The sequence below is a fragment of the Sapajus apella genome, unplaced genomic scaffold, assembly GCF_009761245.1.
Source record: "Sapajus apella isolate SASKATOON/1434 unplaced genomic scaffold, GSC_monkey_1.0 scaffold7, whole genome shotgun sequence".
NCBI lineage: Eukaryota > Metazoa > Chordata > Mammalia > Primates > Cebidae > Sapajus > Sapajus apella.
Genome location: NW_022436947.1, coordinates 34,617,140 through 34,629,358, shown reverse-complemented (window position 1 = coordinate 34,629,358; position 12,219 = coordinate 34,617,140). Strand labels below are relative to the sequence as shown.

The following is a 12,219-nucleotide window of genomic DNA, read 5'->3' as shown; positions in this document are numbered from 1 at the left end:
TTGATGACCTCTGTGATTACTTCCTGCTCCAACTTATTGGATTCTCCTTGCCTTTTGAGCATCACAGTTTCAGAGCACTCCAGGCCTTTACCTGGAAAGTATGGAGCCAGGAAAGGTGAAACTCAAATAGCCAGTAGGACTGGTGTACTTAACGTTGCTGTAGCAAAGTACCCCGGGCTGGGTGGCTTAAACAACAGAAACACATTGCCTCACAGTCCTGAAGGCTGGAAGTCCACAATCAAGGTATCAGTGGGGCTTGTTCCTCCTTGGGGCTGCAAGGGAAAACCTGTCCCAGGCCCCTCTTCTAGCTTCTGGTGGTTTTCGGGCAATCTTTGGCCTTCCTTGGCTTGAAGATGCATCACCTGGCATCTGCCTCCATCTTCATGTGGCATTCTCCCTGTGTGTGTCCAAATTCCCTGTCTGTGACACAGTTACATTGGATTAGGGTCCCTTCTAATGACCTCACTTCAACTTTATTACCTCTGTAAATACCCTATTTCTGAATGATATCACATTCTGAGGTACTTGCGGTTAGGACCTCAACATATCTTTTCCGGAGGATACAATTCAACCCATAATACCAGTTGTAATGCTTGGCTAAATATCTCTGCATGGAACTAGTGCAAAAAGTGAACTAAAAATAGGTTTTGATTTTTTAAAATCAGGTTGTATTTTTATGGAATACTCAACGGTGAGTTTATCAGCTGTTATCAGATTTGAGATGTACTACCCCGACAAATGATTCTCTCGAAGGAAACATAACACATTCCTTTCTTTCTTCTCCTTACTTGCTTGTTCCCTCCATTCTTTTGGTTTCTAACTCCAGTTGTACTAAATCTTACTGTATTCCTTTCCACTCTTCTTATCTGGGCCTTGGAAAATAAAGAAAAATCTGTTCTTTATTCTCTGGTTCACCTTCTAGAGGAAAAACGCAGCCAACATCCTCACTGAATCATTACTTCTGCTTTCAAAGCCTCCTTTCTTCCTCTCTGCTTTTCCAGGAACTCATAGAAATCTTGGGGCTGGATGAGCCCTGAGGTTTTTCTAAGCCCCTATCTGACTTGGATCTCTTGTACAACAGCCTGCCACATTTTTTTTTTTTTTTAAAGAAATGGTCTTTCTCTGTCACCCAGGCTGGAGTGCAGTGGCATGATCGTTGCTCACTGCAGCCTTGACCTCCTACCTCAGCCTCCTAAGTAGCTAGGACTATAGGCATGCGCTACCACACCCAGCCAATTTTTAAATTTTTTGTAGAGTTGTGGGTATCCCTAGGTTGACTAGGCTGATCTCAAACTCCTGAACTCAAGTAATCCTTTTGCCTTGGCCTCCCAAAGTACTGGAATTACAGGTGTGAGCCACCACACCCAGCTGTCTGCTGCATTTTTAAGCCATCTCTGCATGACCTTTTCACTACTCCTGAGGTATACAATTGATGACTATAAGCATTAGGCAGATCTTTGTTAGGTTAAAATCCATGTCCCCATTCCGTCACTTCTGAGCTCCCTGGAGCGTGACAGAGCAAAGCCACTGCGTCTTCCAAGAGGCAGCCCGGGAAGTAACACCAGCTACTTAGCTCCAGGCTCCTTTTAACATTTGAGAGACAGACTTCTCTGGTACTCCTAGCTATTAAGTCAGTCAACTCCAGGGTCTGTAACTAACTCGTAGAGTGATATAGGCTCTTTTACTTGAGTTATAGGTAAAAGGCTTGAATTTCAAGTGCCTGCTCTCTCAATTACTACCTTAACATTTTGGAATCTCAGTCTGTTGATCCACAGAATGAAGACCATAGTACTTGTGCTCATTCTTCATAGGATTGCTATGAGAGCAAATAAGATAATGTTTGTGAAAGTGGTTTGTCACTACTACTGTTATTGCTTTTGCTGCTGCACTGGTAACTCCGGTTAAGATAGGACGTGTCTAAGAAAACTCTCGCTGCAAGTTGCCTTGAGCTTCTAGGAGGTGACTGGGGACAGGATGTTGTGGGAAAGACAAGAGGGGTTATTCAAAGAATTCCTTTCTTAATCTGTGACCTACGTTCTGATTTTTCGCTGGTTTATAGAGCTGCCTGGAAAATGGCCACGTTCACTTCTTAGAAGAAAATATCTTCTAAGTGCATGTATGCTTTTGGAATGAGTTAAGCAAAACACAGAATGGCAGCCATCATTTGGATTCTCTCTGTCATCCAAAGCAAGAACTAGGTCCCCTTCCATTTCAGACTTTAAGAAAAAAATGGACAAAAGAGAGTTATGTAATGAACTATAAGAAAAGAAAGTGCTAGGGGTTTATTCCCTCCTGGCCTACTCTTTCTCATGTACCTCCCTCCCAGCATTAAGCAGAACAAAAGCACTGTGTGTGGACAAATTACAGGTGAAATTGTTGATAGACCAAGGAGGGACTCTCCCTTTCAGATGTGGACCTGAGGCCTGGGGGCTCCCCCTGTTATGGCCAGTTGGGCCCTTTCCACAGACCCACAGCCTCCGTTCCACCCCTGTGGTTTGCAAAGTGAGTTTCTCACCCTGCCGGGCCTCCTGTTGCCCTGCTCTAGTCTAAGTGAGCGTTTGGCAGTGCTTTCAGTCATTCTAATGAAGAGAGAAAGGAGGTTGCTTTCAGGTGCCTGAGGGCCTGGCGTCTGCGGTGCTTACACATGAGTGATTTTAATGTCCAGAGAATCACATCAGGAGCTAATTATAGCCAATCCTAAATTATTTATCTGGGACAGATTTCTGTTCACTCTTTTGTTCAAGATAAAAAGATTGCTGCTCCAATATTTTAATAAAATATCTTCATAAATCTCAAACATGTGCTTCTGTGCCTTCCTGATATCCTAGCGATGATTCCTTGTTTTGGATCTGACCTTGGTCTAATAGAGCTACAGGGTTTCCCCAGGTGCTTGCTACCACTAGGTGTAGTCAATTAAAAAATAGTCTTGAGGTATTGGTGAAACCATCTGCTGGTGGTATGAATATATATTTAGAGATAACAAGAGTAAGGACTTTGAGCCTTTATCTAAGAATATCACAAATTAAGCAGAGTATAAAATACACAGTTTTTAAAGGTGAAGGAACCACATTGGAGTAGTAATTCTCAAGCTTTGCTATTTATCCCAGTGGTCCCCAGTGTGGCCTTTTCAAACCTGGTTTTTGAAAAAGCTCCACTGATGTTTCTGATAAGTTCTACTCTACTACGATAGTAATTTATGTGTTCTAATTCAAACTCTACCAGCCCTGGCCTATCAAAATGTGATGTTATTTATTTGCATTAAGCCAAATTATTTTCAATATTATTTATAAACCACAAGCTGAACTTACTTTGTGCATACTTTTTTTTTTTTTTTTTTTTAAGAGTCAGGGTCTCACTCTGTCACCCAGGCTGGAGCTCACTGCAGCCTTGGACTCTCAGGCTCTCAAGGGATCCTCCTGCCTCAGCCTCCTCAGTAGCTAGGACTACAGGAGTGCACCACCACACCCAGCTAATTTATTTTACTTTTTGTAGAAATGGGGTCTTGCTACGTTGCCCAGGCTGGTCTTAAACTCCTGACCTCAAGCAATCCTCCTGTCTCAGCCTCCCAAAGCACCGAGGTTACAGGCATGCACTACCATGCCCAGCCTAGTCATTGCAAGCCTTTTAAAAATTTAGACTAAGTTATCAAATCTTAGGTAAGGTATTCTCTTGCTCACGGGCAAACTAATTTCTCCTTCCTCCCTTGTTTTTATTTCTTTTTAAAGTTTTTAATTCTCTTATAGTAAAAAAAAAAAAAAGCCTTAGTAGGGACTAATTTGAGAAAAATCATTTCAATGGTCATCACATGTGATTTCATGTATACAGCTGTGTTAGTCTGGGTTTTTTGGGTTGTGGCATCAAAATCCACCTCACACTAGCTCAAGCAGAAAATGAATGTATTGGCTCATGTAGCTGCAAAGTCCAAGGATGCAGCTGCTTTAGCTAGAGTCAGAGATTTCATTAATCACTCCAACTGCCTTCACAATCTACACCCCCTTTCTCCCATTGCAAATAGCCTTCCTCCACATGGCTAAGAGAAGTGGCTACCAGCAACCTGAGATTTACAATCCGGAGCTAAGTGACCCCAATAGAAAAATCTCTCTCCTAATATCTATATATCAGCTGCAGAGAAGGCTCCATTTATTAACCCCTCCTAGGAACACATCTCACTGGCGGTGATGGTGCACAGAGATTGACAGCACCACTTAGACCACACAGAGTGGGGAGGCGCTCTTCAGAGAAAAGATAGAGTCATCTGTGGAACAGGGGTTGGCAAACTTTCCTGGAGAGGGCCAGACAGTAAATATTTTAGGCTTTATGAGCTACATACCATCTCTACTACAAATTCTTCTCCTACTAAGCTTGCTTAGTACTACACCAAGGAACAAGTACTGGGAGTAGAATAAAAATTGTGCAGAAAAGGACAATAGGGACAAAGAAAAGGAGGAGAGAAGAAAAGCAGGGGAGGGTGCAGAAGCTCATATTTAGAAAGTCTTCAGGCTACATTTCTCATCACAACAAAACAGGAAGTTCTAGAGATATGAAGCTGGAAAATCTATCCTTGGCTATCCATCCTTTGTAAAAACAAAAAGAAAAAAAATTTATTTCACTTAAACATAGCCATAGAAACAAGACCATGATAAATGTCCATACAAAGTTCTTATTTAAAAAAATGTAATAAGGAGCAGAATAACATTCCTTTAGACTATCACCTCCTCCCACTACGCCGTCGCCCCGCCCCACCCCGTCCCGCCCCGGAAGTGACTTGAGGCAGGTCCGGAACCTCTGGGCCCCTCGGCTGCAGCGTCACCAGCCGAGCCGGCGCGGGGCGGGCAGAGCGGTCGCTGCCGCCGCCAACGAACCGGGAACCAGGCCGGGCCCAGCAGCACGCCGGCCTGGGAAGGGGGCCTAGTGATCGGTCCGAGGACGACGGGATGGGGTCGCCAGTGGCCGCAAGGCGGCGACGACGCGGAGGAGGCGGAGCCCGGAGAGGGAAGGGGATTGTCTACAACAAGCTGCTACCCTACGCCGAGCGCCTAGACGCCGAGTCCGACTTGCAGCTGGCCCAGATCAAATGCAACCTGGGCCGGGCCGTGCAGCTCCAAGAGCTATGGCCCGGGGGCCTCTTCTGGACCAGGAAACTCTCTACGTATATTCGACTTTATGGGAGAAAATTTAGCAAAGAAGATCATGTTCTTTTTATTAAGTTATTGTATGAGCTGGTATCAATTCCAAAACTGGAAATCAGCATGATGCAGGGATTTGCCCGCCTTTTGATCAACTTGTTAAAGAAAAAGGAACTTCTTTCAAGAGATGATTTGGAGTTACCCTGGAGACCACTTTATGACATGGTAGAAAGAATCTTATATTCGAAGACAGAGCACCTGGGATTAAATTGGTTTCCTAATTCTGTAGAAAATATTCTCAAAACACTCGTGAAAAGCTGCCGACCATACTTTCCAGCAGATGCCACCACTGAGATGCTAGAAGAATGGCGACCTTTAATGTGCCCTTTTGATGTAGCAATGCAAAAGGCCATCACTTATTTTGAAATATTTCTTCCTACCTCCCTTCCTCCAGAACTTCATCATAAAGGTTTTAAACTTTGGTTTGATGAATTAACTGGCCTTTGGGTTTCAGAGCAAAATCTCCCACAGTGGGAGGGGCAACTAGTAAATCTCTTTGCTCGATTGGCTGCAGATAATATAGGGTACATAGATTGGGATCCATATGTACCAAAGATATTTACAAGAATTCTGAGAAGCTTGAACCTACCAGTGGGAAGCAATCAAGTGTTAGTCCCAAGATTTTTAACAAATGCTTATGATATAGGTCATGCTGTAATGTGGATCACCGCCATGATGGGTGGACCAAGTAAGCTAGTGCAAAAACACTTAGCTGGTTTGTTTAACAGCATCTCATCTTTTTACCATCCTGTGGTAATAATGGGCGCTGGCTGAACAAGTTAATGAAACTACTTCAGCAGTTGCCAAACAGTGTTGTTAGAAGATTGCATCATGAAAGATACAAGAAGCCCTCTTGGTTAACTCCTGTGCCTGATAGCCACAAGCTTACTGATCAAGATGTTACAGACTTTGTACAATGCATTATTCAGCCTGTCCTCTTGGCTATGTTTAGCAAAACTGGTAGTCTAGAAGCAGCCCAGGCTTTGCAGAATCTTGCACTCATGAAACCTGAATTAGTAATACCCCCTGTACTTGAAAGAACGTATCCTGCATTAGAGACATTAACAGAACCTCACCAGCTCACAGCTACTTTAAGTTGTGTAATTGGAGTAGCCCGCAGTTTGGTATCAGGGGGCAGATGGTTTCCTGAAGGTCCAACACATATGCTACCTTTGTTGATGAGAGCATTGCCTGGGGTGGATCCAAATGACTTTAGTAAATGCATGATCACATTCCAGTTCATAGCAACATTTTCGACTCTGGTGCCTTTAGTAGATTGTTCATCTGTACTACAAGAAAGAAATGACCTCACAGAAGTGGAACGAGAACTTTGCTCAGCCACAGCTGAATTCGAGGATTTCGTCTTACAGTTTATGGACAGATGCTTTGGACTTATAGAAAGTAGCACATTGGAGCAAACAAGAGAAGAGACAGAAACTGAGAAAATGACACACTTGGAGAGTTTGGTCAAATTAGGTCTGTCTTCTACGTTTAGTACAGTCCTCACCCAGTGTTCCAAAGAAATATTTATGGTGGCTCTTCAGAAGGTTTTTAATTTTTCTACGTCACATATATTTGAAACAAGAGTAGCAGGTCGCATGGTGGCAGACATGTGCCGCGCTGCTGTAAAGTGCTGCCCAGAAGAATCTTTGAAGCTCTTCGTTCCTCACTGCTGCAGTGTTATAACTCAGCTTACAATGAATGATGATGTATTAAATGATGAAGAGCTAGACAAGAAATTACTGTGGAATCTTCAACTTTTGTCTGAAATTACTCGAGTGGATGGAAGGAAGTTGCTTCTTTATAGGGAGCAGCTTGTAAAGATTCTCCAAAGAACCCTGCATTTAACCTGTAAGCAGGGTTACACTCTGTCTTGTAACCTTTTGCATCATCTTCTTCTTTCTACCACACTTATCTACCCTACAGAATACTGCAGTGTGCCAGGTGGCTTTGACAAACCTCCTTCTGAATACTTTCCTATCAAGGACTGGGGCAAACCTGGGGACTTGTGGAATCTGGGAATCCAGTGGCATGTTCCTTCTTCAGAAGAAGTGTCTTTTGCCTTTTATCTTTTGGACTCCTTTCTTCAGCCTGAGCTCATCAAACTCCAGCACTGTGGGGACAGCAAACTTGAAATGTCTAGAGGTGATATTCTACAGAGTCTGACTATAGTGCACAACTGTTTAATTGGCTCTGGAAACCTCCTACCTCCGTTGAAAGGAGAGCCAGTTACTAACTTAGTACCAAGTATGGTGTCCTTGGAAGAGACAAAGTTGTATACTGGACTTGAATATGATCTGTCTCGAGAGAACCACCGAGAAGCAATTGCTAGAATTATAAGGAAACTTCTTAACCACATACTTGATAATTCAGAAGATGATACCAAGTCATTGTTTCTTATTATAAAGATTATTGGAGACCTTTTGCAATTCCAAGGATCTCACAAGCATGAATTTGACTCCCGATGGAAAAGCTTCAACTTAGTAAAGAAAGCAATGGAAAATCAGCTCCATGGGAAAAAACAACATATCAGAGCACTGTTGATTGATAGAGTAATGTTACAGCATGAGCTACGGACACTAACTGTTGACGGTTGTGAATATAAAAAGATACATCAAGATATGATCAGAGATCTTCTTCGCTTATCTACAAGTTCATACAGTCAGGTGAGAAATAAGGCTCAGCAAACATTTTTTGCTGCCTTGGGAGCATACAACTTCTGTTGCAGAGATATAATTCCCTTGGTTTTGGAGTTCTTACGGCCTGACAGACAAGATGTCACACAGCAGCAATTCAAGGGTGCCTTGTATTGTCTCCTTGGAAATCGCAGTGGTGTGTGCTTGGCAAACCTTCATGATTGGGACTGTATTGTACAGACTTGGCCAGCAATTCTTTCTTCAGGGCTTAGCCAAGCAGTGTCCCTGGAAAAGCCATCAATAGTGAGACTGTTCAATGATCTTGCAGAAAAGATTTATAGGCAGTATGAAACAATTGGCTTGGACGTCACAATTCCAAAATCATGTGTTGCAATCGCGGAATTACTTCAGCAGTCAAAAAACCCCTCTATCAACCAGATATTGCTTAGCTCAGAAAAAATTAAGGAAGGAATTAAACGCCAACAAGAAAAGAATGCTGATGCTGTAAGGAACTATGAAAATTTGGTAGACACCTTGCTAGATGGTGTGGAGCAAAGAAACCTGCCCTGGAAATTTGAACATATAGGCATTGGGCTCCTATCTCTACTGCTGAGAGATGACCGAGTGCTGCCTCTTCGTGCCATACGGTTTTTTGTTGAGAATCTCAACCATGATGCAATCGTAGTTCGAAAGATGGCTATCTCAGCTGTTGCCGGTATCCTTAAACAGCTAAAAAGAACTCACAAAAAGCTGACCATTAATCCCTGTGAAATCAGTGGATACCCTAAACCCACCCAAATTATTGCTGGTGATAGGCCTGATAATCACTGGTTGCATTATGATAGCAAAACTATACCAAGAACTAAAGAAGAATGGGAGTCGAGTTGCTTTGTGGAAAAAACTCATTGGGGATATTACACCTGGCCAAAGAATATGGTTGTTTATGCTGGTGTGGAAGAGCAGCCTAAGCTTGGCAGAAGCAGGGAGGATATGACAGAGGCAGAACAGATTATATTTGATCATTTTTCTGATCCCAAATTTGTTGAACAGTTAATTACTTTTCTATCGTTAGAAGACAGAAAAGGAAAAGATAAGTTTAATCCACAACGTTTTTGTCTCTTTAAGGGTATATTCAGGAATTTTGATGATGCCTTCCTGCCAGTTCTGAAGCCCCATTTAGAACGTTTGGTTGCAGATTCACATGAAAGCACCCAGCGCTGTGTTGCAGAAATTATAGCTGGTTTAATCGGAGGTTCTAAGCACTGGACATTTGAAAAGGTGGAGAAGCTGTGGGAGCTTCTGTGCCCTCTGCTTAGAACGGCACTGTCCAACATTACCATAGAAACTTACAATGACTGGGGAGCTTGTATAGCAACATCCTGTGAAAGCAGAGATCCCAGGAAACTTCATTGGCTTTTTGAACTTCTGTTGGAATCACCATTGAGTGGAGAAGGAGGATCCTTTGTAGATGCGTGTCGACTTTATGTACTACAAGGTGGCCTTGCCCAGCAAGAATGGAGGGTGCCTGAACTATTGCACAGACTACTGAAGTACTTGGAACCCAAACTCACCCAGGTTTACAAAAATGTCAGAGAAAGAATAGGAAGTGTGCTGACCTACATATTCAGGATAGATGTTTCTTTGCCAAATACTGCACCAACCATGTCGCCTCATGTCCCTGAGTTTACTGCTCGAATTCTGGAGAAATTGAAACCTCTCATGGATGTGGATGAAGAAATTCAGAACCATGTTATGAAGGAAAATGGAATTGGTGAAGAAGATCAACGAACTCAGGGCATTAAACTCTTGAAAACCATATTGAAATGGCTGATGGCAAGTGCAGGAAGATCCTTTTCTGCAGCAGTCACAGAACAACTTCAGCTTCTGCCTTTGTTTTTTAAGATTGCCCCAGTGGAAAATGATAATAGCTATGATGAACTGAAAAGAGATGCAAAGTTATGTTTATCATTGATGTCTCAGGGGTTGCTTTACCCTCATCAGGTGCCTTTGGTACTTCAGGTGCTAAAACAAACAGCAAGAAGCAGTTCTTGGCATGCAAGATACACAGTACTGACCTACCTCCAGACCATGGTATTTTACAACCTCTTTATTTTCCTAAACAGTGAAGCTGCAGTTAAAGATATCAGGTGGCTGGTTATAAGTCTTTTGGAGGATGAACAACTAGAGGTTCGAGAAATGGCTGCCACCACCTTAAGCAGCCTGCTGCAGTGTAACTTCCTCACCGTGGACAGTCCTATGCAGATTCATTTTGAGAAGCTTTGCAAAACAAAACTACCTAAGAAAAGAAAGCAAGACCCTGGTTCTGTAGGAGATACCGTTCCTTCTGCAGAGTTGGTCAAATGCCACGCTGGGGTGCTAGGACTTGGTGCATGTGTCCTTTCTAGTCCTTATGATGTTCCCACCTGGATGCCCCAGCTCCTCATGAATCTCAGTGCACATCTAAATGATCCTCAGCCTATTGAGATGACTGTGAAAAAGACCTTATCCAATTTCCGAAGGACTCACCATGACAACTGGCAGGAACACAAACAGCAATTCACTGATGACCAACTGCTTGTTCTCACCGATCTTCTTGTGTCACCATGCTATTATGCATAGAAAGGTAAGTCAGCAAAGTTCTGAATGTAAAGACATGACATCCTCAGGCACTTGGTTTGGTGACTGAGAAGTAGGTTTTTTTTTTTTTCTTTTTGCTGACATTCTTAGATGTCAATGTTTAGATAAAGTTGGGGGGGAGGGTTATTTGTTTTTAAACATGGCTTTTGCTACGGCCATTGGAAATGAGAATTTTTCTGTGCCTCCCTGCTTTAGGTATAAAGCAGAGAATTGATATGTGACTGCTTTTGGACCTTTATAAATGAATGTCTCAGTAGCCTGGGAATAGTTAGATAAAGGAAAAGAAATCTTATTCTTAGTTGCCTCCTGGGTAGAGCTAGGACATTTTGTGTGGCCCTGAGGACTCTGGGTTCTAGACAGTTGTGAGAATATTTCATCTGGATCCTTACCCATTCTGTTAAAGAGGGAGCACTTAGAAGCCTTTCTACTCTAACAGGAAGAATTCAAAATTTCATTTATTGGGCTTTTGGAGTTGGATGTCCTGTTACCTAATTGAAATTTTTTCCTCCCTGATACAGATGACTAGTCCTCACTTCAGGCTCTTTTCATCAAAAATTCCACACCCTCAGGTACCATCTGTGGTGGCTCTCTGCAAGTTTTAAAACTGCCTCTGCTGAGCTCTCATCATTTTGGTGGTTTCTGTGTTAGATCTCGTTAGTCTGCGTTCCACAGCTTCTCAGTTGCTATTTATTTGATTTCCTAACTTGTCCGGAAATGTTTCCAGAATACTGATCACTTTTTTTTTTTTTTTTGAGGCATCTGACAAAGTCACAAAGTCTCAGACTAGAAATAATTACCCAGTATGATCATGGCATCCAAGACCAGGATCTAGGAGCTCATTAAGAAACAATTTACTTGGAATGGAGAATACCCATCTGTAATACAGGTCCTGTCATTTCATTCATCTCAAATTATTTTGAATTATTCCCAAATGGCTGCCAGATTTAGATGGTAGTCAGGCTGTGGGCCGTAAATCTGAAGGCTTGAGAGTCTTGGGTCTGGGGAGCCTTGAAGAGGGAAGGAAAAGAGGGCAAGTCTTGAACCTAACCAATGACCTGATGGATTGCTCGACCAAGACACAGAGTGAAGTCTGTATTTGTGCACCTCCCGCAGATTGGAGTTTTTGGTGCTGAATAGAGGCAGTTGCTAAAAAATGGGGATTTGGTGAAGAAATTTGATTGTTGTGTGTATTCAATGTGTGATTTTAAAAATAAACTGCAACAACAATAAAAATCCTGACTGGTTGGTTTTTCCCTGTATTCTTTACAACTATTGTTTGACCCTCTTAAAACTGTTACCACCTAAATGGAAGACTGCTGTGTCTGTGGATATTTTGTCATTTTTTTCTTTTTATTTTGTTCTCTCTCTTTTATTTTGCCTGCAGAATCCTTGAGAGACTAATAAGGCTCGATATATAACATATATTAAACAAGTCAATTAAATAAATGTAAAAGATGAATAAACTGTAGAGATAGCATTGACAAGACTTTGTACAGATGCAACCTTTTACACAACATCATTGTGTAATTTGTAAAGATCCACATGTAGTTCTTTATTATAATGATTTTGGGCTTTTCTACCCACTGAATGCCATTTTTTGTGTTTTTAAATTATTTTCTTTATCTTTTCTTGTTACAAAAACTGAGACGTGGGGTTTTCTTTCCTTTTTCTTTTTTCCAGTTCATTTATCATTAGAATGTCTGAACTTTTATGTAACATTTTTGTGTGCATCTCTCAGTGTTAACATCACATGTTTGCCT

The 12,219-nt window shown here is 42.1% G+C and overlaps 1 pseudogene across 1 annotated transcript; it reads left to right on the top strand.

Moving 5' to 3' along the window:
- Nucleotides 1-4,919: 4,919 nt before the first annotated feature.
- Nucleotides 4,920-11,708, top strand: LOC116550334 (annotated as a pseudogene). The gene is made up of 2 exons (XR_004268341.1): nucleotides 4,920-10,445; nucleotides 10,978-11,708. The product of XR_004268341.1 is annotated as a proteasome activator complex subunit 4 pseudogene (transcript).
- The last annotated feature ends 511 nt before the right edge of the window (nucleotides 11,709-12,219 follow it).